The following is a 10468-nucleotide window of genomic DNA, read 5'->3' as shown; positions in this document are numbered from 1 at the left end:
TATTATTATTATTATTATTATTATTTTGAGATGGAGTCATGCTCTGTTACCCAGGCTGGAATGCTGTGGTGCAACCTCAGCTCACTGCAACCTCCACCTCCCGAGTTCAAGTGGTTCTCCTGCCTCAGCCTCCTGAGTAGCTAGGATTACAGGTGCACACCACCATGCCTGGCTAATTTTAGTATTTTTGGTAGAGATGAGGTTTCACCATGTTGACCAGCCTGGTCTTAAACTCCCGACCCCAGATGATCCACCTGTCTCGGCCTCCCAAAGTGCTGGGATTACAGGTATGAGCCACCATGCCAGAAGTTCTATTATGTTATGCACATAAATCACAGAGAGATCTGGAAACTTGCTCAAGATTATGTGTCATCGCTAGGATTCCCATCTGTGACAGTGGCCCCCAGTGCCCGTGCATTTAGGTGCTAGACCACACATCTTAACCACTTGACTACAAGTTTAACCAGTAGGCCACACAGCTGAACCTTTAGGCCACACAGTTCAACCACTAGGCCACATAGCTTAAACATCAGGCCGTACAGTTTACCCTAGGCCACACAGCTGTTCTAACTTTAGTCTGAAAATTCACCAGCATTTCAGAAGACAGAAGGATGATAGCTCAGCCCATTGTTGAAAGACAACTGAGAGCCAAAGCTGAAGGTGAGAAAGTCTTTAGATGTTGGTAAAATGTAATAAAAATGGTGAATCATCATATAAACTGTTAATATTACGTGCATTTTTTGCAGATAAAAGAAATCAAAATCCTTGATGGATAAGTATTACCATGAAGAATAATCCCTTCTTTGTTGGTAAACAAGCTTACAGGAAAACTTTAAATAGCTGCTTTCTTTTTATTCTCTTGTCTTTCCAGTAAAAAGTGGCTCTAGATTGGCCCAAGATTGTGAGCCTCTAATATAGAACGTGAAATCTCCAAATCTCCTATACAACCTGTAGTTAGAATTTCTAAATAAAAACAACAGCTAAGGCATTGAGGAATCAAATATTTTTTACTCGTAACATTATGAAGGGAGGGACATTTGGGAAGATGAAATTCGAGTGACCATGCAAGAGGAACAGGGCTGAGAGATCCAATGTGCTCTGCTCCCTGTGCAAGTGTAGTTGGCAAAGTTCTGTGGTGGCTCCTATGTTTTCTGACGATGTCTGGGCAAGTCCTGAGTATTTTCTCCCCTTGTGTGTGGGCAGAGCCTCTGCATATGAACTATCTGAATATTGGCTCCCTTGATTCTGCTACTTTGCATGTGCAATGGTGAAGACGTTACATTAAATACATGGCAGACTGGGTGGGGGGTGAGAGTCTTCACCATGTGCTCCCACCAGCCTGGGAGGAAGCCAATCATCGTGTGGTGTGAACAGCTTGTTGGAGGCACAGGGAGCTTCTGTGGGTGGCCTCAGACAGCTGGAAGTGAACTGTAGTGGACAGCTGGTGAGTCAACAGGTGCCCCAGCTGCACCATCAAAAGAGTTGTCCCAACAACTTGAATGGGTTGGGAGAAGGGAACCTGGGCCCCAGGTGAGCAGCACAGCCTGACAGCTTGATCACTGCCTGTAGGACCCCAGTAGAGGGTCCCGGGAGTTTGTACTCAGACTCCTGACCCACAGACACTGCGGGAAAATAAATTGTGTTGTTTTTAGGGGCCAAGCTTGCAGTAATTTGTTATGGGGCAAGAGTAAACAAATTCAATAAGTACGTGGAGAAAATGGACCTCATCCGAAAATGAAACCAAACAACAGAACTACTACTTTTTTCTAAATATTGTGGCAAGTCCCTACAGATTATTAAAGTTATTCAGATAATGAAGCCATTGTTGAAGTTCACGTCTCCAAACTTTGAGCTGTTTTTATATTGCCTAACCAGTACACTAAATCATCCTCAGCTTGTTATTAAATGCTCATTAAATGTCCATATGCACCTGCTCCTATACAGAGCTCTGGTACCAATATTCAACACATAACTGGAAAATTGCAGCGTATGAGAGAGAAAACACTTGAGTTTCTGTATAAGCAGAGTTAGTTTTCTCAGGAGTCTTCTACTTCCTCGCTTTTGTGGTTAAAGTGAATGAGTAAGGAAAGCTCTAAAGGCAATAGAAAGGAAGAGCAGTCACTAAACCTGATTTTGCACTGAAGTTTCAAGAGAAGTATTTTAGGAGATATCTCAGGGCCTCACTCCTGGGATCAGAATTTCATAAATGGGGCCTGGGAACTTGCATTTATAAAAGCTCCCTAGAGCTTTTATAAACAGCCACTGGTTCAGAAGATAAGCAAGATCAACAAGGGCAACTAAAGCTGTACTTCCGTGCACTTTAATGATTGAATAAAGTACTTGATTTTTCCAATTATTTCAGCAAATGTTTATTAGTACACTGGTGATCCTGAGAAGAAAAACCCTCCCAGCCTTCAAGATTCTCACAGTCTAGGACAATTACCATAATACCATGTGCTAAGTTTTATACCATCATTTCAAAAAAGTACTCTGGAAATGTCAAAAAAGGTACAATTAGGATTGCCTGAACTAGGAATGGAGGTTGGGTAAGAAGGGAAAATTGATAGAGAAATGATTTTTAAGTAGGACACCGAAGTTTGCATCAAATCAATGAATATGAGCAAGTTACTTCTATCGTCATTCTTTCAACACATATTCATGAAGAGCCTAAAAGACAGTAGCGTATTGTGGTTACGAGTTTCTGTTCAAACAAGAGATGGATTGATGCCTAACTCTGATTTCTAATGTTCCATTTTCTCCTTTTTGTGTTGAAGAAGAAAATAGTGATTACCCCCACAGAAGTCAATAATCAAGAGGACTTTGCTTGGGCAAACACCTAGCACACTTCCTGACACACAGAAAGACTGGATTTATATGGTTGGTCGTCGTAGACATTAGCAGTGTTGCGGCTGTGGCCCCCACAACTGCAGCTGTAAGAGGAAAGTGAGAGACGGGACTCTGCTCTTTGGAAATTCTGGTTGTGACACATAGGTAATTTCAGTGCTGCATGATTACTATACTAGAAGAATATCAATGCACTGTAAAAAAACAGAGAAGAGAGTGTTCAATTTTGTTTGGAGAAATGAGTCAAAGCTTTTCAATCAAGTGGGTATTTTAGTAAGTTTTGAGTATTGACTGGGAGTTTACTAGGCAGAGAAACAGAACTATGAAAACCAGGTATTTCAGGTAAAGGTAAAGAGATGATGAAAGCGTTCACCTTAGGACAAGCTTTCAGTTGACATAACCTGCTCCTTCGATTTCTTAGTGCATTGTTTTAGTACAGTCCAACATACATTATCCACAGATAATTTTTTAGTATATCAATGAATATGCACATGAATTTTTTTAATTTCTGAAAACAATTATTTCTTTAACAAACATACCAACATTTTTTTCTGTACACTCAAAATCACTTGTTTAACAACATGTAGTGCCAACCATGCGCTTAGGCCTGATTACTGATAGCAGAAGATGCATGATCAAAAAAAGAAGTACCAAAATCTGAATCATTTTCTCAACATGTAAGAAACCTCATGAGTTGTGTAAAGTATATTGGACTAAAGGGAAAGAAATATTTCATTCTGGAGAGAACTAATTCCCAAATTCAAAGAATGGATTCATTTTACCATGGAATCAGTGTATGCAGGAGTCACAGCGGAATGAATGCATCTCACCCCTTCTTTCTCCGGATGCTATGGATTTGTTTGTTTGTTTTCGTTCTTTTTTTTAATCTCTGGATCCAGTGAGGATTCCATAAAGAAACATTTTCCCTTAGATTTCTATTCTGTAAGATTCAAGGGTCCACCTCCTGACCCTTGGCTTATATATCACAATATATTATCTCTAAGGAGATTAATTGTGAATCAGAGTGAGAAAAACTAATTGGGTTATAAAGATATTTTTTAATAAAAATGTCATCGTAGCAAAATTCTGTGAGCTTCCGAAGCCAGTAGGAGTGGGAGGTCTTCTACCATAAGTGGGAGATGTTTCAACCAGTCGCCCCATTCATCAACCCAGGTGTATCTGTCTTTCTATGATGAAGATCAGAAATTTATGCCAATACAAATGAGAGGTTTTGCAGCAAAAATTGCATAAAGATTATAAAAATTAAATAGTTGAAATCTTATCTACTAGGTCCACATATGTTTGGCAGCCAGAGACTTTGTGGGGAACAATGACTCGTGGTCTGATTCCTTTAATCAGGAATACTGGGGTGAAAAAAGAAACCCTAAACTGTTGAAGAAAAAATTTTATCTTGGTTTGGTTGGTGGCTTAACTAGACAACTCATTTTGAAGTAAAATGTTACCTTGCCAATAAATCATTTGCGCATGTTCTGCTATGCAGAGCATGTTTCCTTCAGAGAATAACTTGGCATTTTGAACAGTGGATTTCTTTCTTACAAATTTGATTTGCTTCGTGACCAAATGACCAGTGGCTAGTCCACAAACTCGATCATACATAGTGTTCAACTGAAAGTTAATACGTGTGACAAATGTAGAAATGGTGATAAAACGTCCATTTTTTAAAGCTTTTACAGTGAAATTAGTTCTGGAGCAAACTTGAAATATTTTTAGCTATTGTAGGACGTGGCATACTGTAGACGTTATGTGAGAGCGGTATTTCTGATTTCTCTCAAATCCACTTTTTCCTAGATTTCTACTGGATGTTTTCAGTACTTTTTTGTCTTGGGCAGGATGACTGTTGGAGAATCGTTTCAGACCTCTTTCAGAAAAATGTATGGAACACAAAGTTGCAATACACTCCTCACCCAACCCAAATATGAATGCATTTAAAATAACATATACAGAAAGTTACACTTTTAAAATAAAATTTATAAATAACTCAATTATTATGTTTTACCGTTGAGCTCTTTTCTACTTGCAGAATGTTTTTTGCTGTTGTCATATCAGAAAAAAATTTCCATATCACCTTTAAATAGAAATACATAAAGTCCTGCTTCAAAAAGAAATAAACAACCCTTTTTAAATGTATGCAGTATTTTTATTTTCTCTGAACGATTCATAAATGTTGAACTAATTCTGTTAGCCTATATTGGAAGTTACTGATGATTTATAAGTAAGTTGGTTTGATTGTAAGGACTTGACACAAACTTTAGCATAGTTGTGAAATTCAGTCTAGATTGAACTTATTCCACAGTGGTAACATGGTAGATGCATTCTTATTAAAGTAAGTAAACATATTTAAAAGCTATTGCCTTATTTTGACTATCTGCAAGCCATATATTGAATAACATCTGAGATCTTGAGATAGGAGTAATTCTTGAGTCAACCTGTAGATTTAAATTATACCATTCTGAAAAGCTAAAGGGCTTAATTACTGCTATTCAAAAATGACTGGCATTCTCCTTCCGTAATTTATGAATGCACTCTATTTCACATTTCTTATTTAAAAATATGTATTTAAAACGACAATAAGAAAACGACTTCCCTTTCTTCTTTTTAGTTAAAGTGCACTGCATCAAATTAGTTGGGTTTAGAGGTAATACATTTCTGATCCATGACCTCTCTACCTGTCTCTTATACACATCTAGATGTGTATAAGAGACAGGGTCCACATATGTTTGGCAGCCAGAGACTTTGTGGGGAACAATGACTCATGGTCTGATTCCTTTAATCAGGAATACTGGGGTGAAAAAAGAAACCCTAAACTGTTGAAGAAAAAATTTTATCTTGGTTTGGTTGGTGGCTTAACTAGACAACTCATTTTGAAGTAAAATGTTACCTTGCCAATAAATCATTTGCGCATGTTCTGCTATGCAGAGCATGTTTCCTTCAGAGAATAACTTGGCATTTTGAACAGTGGATTTCTTTCTTACAAATTTGATTTGCTTCGTGACCAAATGACCAGTGGCTAGTCCACAAACTCGATCATACATAGTGTTCAACTGAGAGTTAATACGTGTGACAAATGTAGAAATGGTGATAAAACGTCCATTTTTTAAAGCTTTTACAGTGAAATTAGTTCTGGAGCAAACTTGAAATATTTTTAGCTATTGTAGGACGTGGCATACTGTAGACGTTATGTGAGAGTGGTATTTCTGATTTCTCTCAAATCCACTTTTTCCTAGATTTCTACTGGATGTTTTCAGTACTTTTTTGTCTTGGGCAGGATGACTGTTGGAGAATCGTTTCAGACCTCTTTCAGAAAAATGTATGGAACACAAAGTTGCAATACACTCCTCACCCAACCCAAATATGAATGCATTTAAAATAACATATACAGAAAGTTACACTTTTAAAATAAAATTTATAAATAACTCAATTATTATGTTTTACCGTTGAGCTCTTTTCTACTTGCAGAATGTTTTTTGCTGTTGTCATATCAGAAAAAAATTTCCATATCACCTTTAAATAGAAATACATAAAGTCCTGCTTCAAAAAGAAATAAACAACCCTTTTTAAATGTATGCAGTATTTTTATTTTCTCTGAACGATTCATAAATGTTGAACTAATTCTGTTAGCCTATATTGGAAGTTACTGATGATTTATAAGTAAGTTGGTTTGATTGTAAGGACTTGACACAAACTTTAGCATAGTTGTGAAATTCAGTCTAGATTGAACTTATTCCACAGTGGTAACATGGTAGATGCATTCTTATTAAAGTAAGTAAACATATTTAAAAGCTATTGCCTTATTTTGACTATCTGCAAGCCATATATTGAATAACATCTGAGATCTTGAGATAGGAGTAATTCTTGAGTCAACCTGTAGATTTAAATTATACCATTCTGAAAAGCTAAAGGGCTTAATTACTGCTATTCAAAAATGACTGGCATTCTCCTTCCGTAATTTATGAATGCACTCTATTTCACATTTCTTATTTAAAAATATGTATTTAAAACGACAATAAGAAAACGACTTCCCTTTCTTCTTTTTAGTTAAAGTGCACTGCATCAAATTAGTTGGGTTTAGAGGTAATACATTTCTGATCCATGACCTCTCTACTTCAGTTCTACACATGGTGTTTCAGGTAATTATCTTATTGAGGTTGGGAACGGATTTTGACTCATTAAAAAGAACATGCTTTTCCAAAGGAGAAAGAGGCAAAGGCAGAATCACAAACACTTGATTTTCTGCTCAGGCTATGTGGTATGTCATACATTATAGTTTGGGCCATTGTCCAGCCCATTTCCCATTCTCTGAGAACTGACATCTCAAGTCCAAGATAAGATGCTGCATTATGGCTCTGCTAGATGAGCCTGACCACAATTGATTCTTTAATCCTAATGCTTGCCTGACTAATACCACAGATGTCCTTTTGCTAAAGAGTTTATGAAGCCAGTTTAATGATAGAGCCCTAGAATAGAAGTCTATGGCTTTCTGTTGCTAAATTCCTTGCAGAGACCCCAGGCCCTGTTCTTTCTAAGGATTAGATGAACAGGTCTTTTTCTCTGATTCTTTGAGATACCTGAAGATGTTTCCAAAGTGTCCTCATTTTCTGTAAAATAGTGATATTTCCCTTTCTTGAAAACTATAGATTCTTCAGAGGAGGGTATTCAATTATCAAAGTTATGATAGTTCTTTTGAGGTAACCGCTATAGGCAGTAAAATATTTTCCCACTCACTAGTTGAAGGAAGGTACAAATACTATAATAGTATTTTGAAGTCAACGTTATTTCTCATGCTTCCCAGAATTATATTATCCTACTTTACATTTTTCAAATTTGAAACATTATAATTAATGTTTATGATAAATAAAAGATGCTAAATAATGGTGAAAATGGCAAAAGCAGTTTTAAAGCAAGGTTACAAGGTGCTAAGTTTCTTTTCAGCATTGAAATCAACTAAACCAGTTCAATTAGAAAACCAGGCTACATATGATGCCTATGCATTTCATGTACTGTTTCTAGCCTACATTTTACAATAAACATTTTTTGATTTTTAATTTTACAAGTCTACAAATTTCAGTTGTGTGCCTGAAAAATAGCTTTATAGAGCCATATTCTTCCCTTTCTTACATTGCCTTCTTGTTTCTTACATTTTGCATTGTACTAACCTCTGCTTGGTATTTATTTTCTCCAGACTTTTTCTATCAGATATACTGGATTTTTTTCCAGACATAAAAGATTAGTTTTATCTGAGCAGTAGCCATGTCCTGATATATGAAAGTTGCTGCAATGTAAATTCAAAATGATGTAGAAAAAGGCAATCTTGGCCGGGCATGGTGGCCCACGCCTGTAATCCCAGCACTTTGGGATTCTGAGGCAGGTGGATCACAGGAATTCAAGACCACCCTGGCTAACATGGTGAAATCCCATCTCTACTAAAAATACAAAAAAAAAAAAAAAAAAAAAGCTGGGCGTGGTGGTGGGCACCTGTAATCCCAGCTAGTTGGGAGGCTGAGGCACAAGAATTGCCTGAACCAAGGAAGCAGAGGTTGCAGTGATCCCAGATCGCACCATTGCACTCCAGCCTGGATGACAAGAGTGAGACTGTCTCCCCTCCGAAAAAAAGAAAAGAAAAAGGCAAATCTTGCAGATGTATTATCTTTTTAAAAGTTACATAATTCCAAGTTGGTTTAGAAATACCATATTTCCTTTCTCTCCATGTTTTTCTCCCATAAGACTTGTGTCCTATAAAAGAGACATTTTATCATTTTTTTTCTGTGGCTGCTTGTGCACCTGGATAGACCCAAGCAGAATAGCCCACCATTGATGCGGCTACTGCAGACATCGCTCAAGGAAGACAGCTGCGTTTCATGGCAATCTCCTTCTGAAATGTTACAGTGAAATTTTGCCAGGAGACATACAGGTCTTGCTTGTGCAAACTTCTGAACTTTCAACATTAAGCATCCTTACTTGTAGAAAACCTCAAAGTGTGATAAGTAGAAAGTTGCATTAACATAGAAGCAGAGAGCAAAGTGTGTGTGTGTGTGTGTGTGTGTGTGTGTACGTGTTTGGAAAATTACTGAAAATGTTTCAAGATAAATAGAAAAAATCTAAATTATTAATTATTTTATAAAATGCTAGGCACTAAAGCATCCAGATTTCATGTAAAACTGTTTAAAAATTTTTAAAAACATGAACTTTACTTGTGAGACATAATTGTCACATTTAGACTTCAGCAACGTGATACTTTTTAGTATAATAAAAGTTTTAAAAGCATGAACTTTACTTGTAAGACATAATTGTCATATGTAGACTTCTGCAAGGTGATGCTTTTTAGGATAATATAGAACAGACTGAAATATTTGTTTTACAGACTTGTTTTCCATGCATTATGCCTACCGTGCAAAATGCTGACTTGTTGGGGCTTCACCTTTCCATCACCTCAACATAAGTCTTCAACATCATTTCTTTATGACTTTGGTCATACTAGCAGTTACTGAGTGAAAGTTTTATTTACTTATTTGTTGCTTACAAGGGATTCACAAAAACCCTGTCAAATTACTGCAAATTTGAGGATACCCTTTAAATTGATTCTGAATCCAAGAAAGATTAAAGAAGCTTGCTCTGTGTAGAATGGGGGAGCAATCTAGGTAGTGATTTTGAAGTAAGTCTTGCTTCCTGTAGTGAGAGAGGACATAGAAGTCAAAATGTCAAACATCTTAACACTTGTGTTTATTTGTATTTTTACTCAACAAAAATGTATTGGAAGACAGGGTTACGATAAGTGTCTGGAGTTCTTAAGAACACAATGGTATCAACTGTCAACTTAAAAGCAAGGTGTACAGAAGCAATCTGATGCCCTTTCATTTGCCCTAATGGGTGCCACTATGTCTCTGGTGCTTTCATAAAATTTGATCAGGTACCATTTGCCTAAAGTGAAATGGGGACTACTTCCTCAGGCAGAAGCACTGTGTGTGAATTGGCTGGTGATGCCTTTGCCAACATTTCTCTCAGTTTTCAATGCGCAAACACACTGAAATGAATCAAGGAAACGTGATCTGTGTAATGTCAATTCTGGATACTGTAGCAGCAGCATAGTAACGAAGATGGCATTGTGTTGTGCTTAGAATTATGTTCCAGCTCAAAAAAGTTACTTAAATGACCTGGTTGTGCTTAGAATTACGTTCCAGCTCAAAAAACTTACTTAAATGACCTGGGACATGTACTCCTCATGTCTAAAGCATCTCATCACCATTTAGGAGAAAGGAGTCAGATGTTTGTTTCTCTTTATACTTCTTAGATAATTAATATGGTAGATCCTTGAAAAGGAGAAAGGGAAAAACTAAAATATTAAATATTAACCAAATAATATGACTATAGAAGTGCTATGACTTCTTGTAGCTGATTGGTAGTAATGCAAAAATATATCCCAAAATACCTGTAGACTCAATATGTATAATGGGAAAATTTACTTTCTGGAGAGGTTATTTTCAATAAGCGAATTTATTCATTTGGCCAAATATGAAATTTATTGTGCCTTTATCGTAATATCAACCCTTTGCAATTTGAGATGATGATTTCATAATTATAGATTAGTCTTTATAGAGTATAGCAGGCC

Source organism: Mandrillus leucophaeus, unplaced genomic scaffold (genome assembly GCF_000951045.1).
Source record: "Mandrillus leucophaeus isolate KB7577 unplaced genomic scaffold, Mleu.le_1.0 Scaffold574, whole genome shotgun sequence".
NCBI lineage: Eukaryota > Metazoa > Chordata > Mammalia > Primates > Cercopithecidae > Mandrillus > Mandrillus leucophaeus.
The sequence above is the reverse complement of the archived record's forward strand: the minus strand, read 5'-3'. Positions refer to the sequence as shown.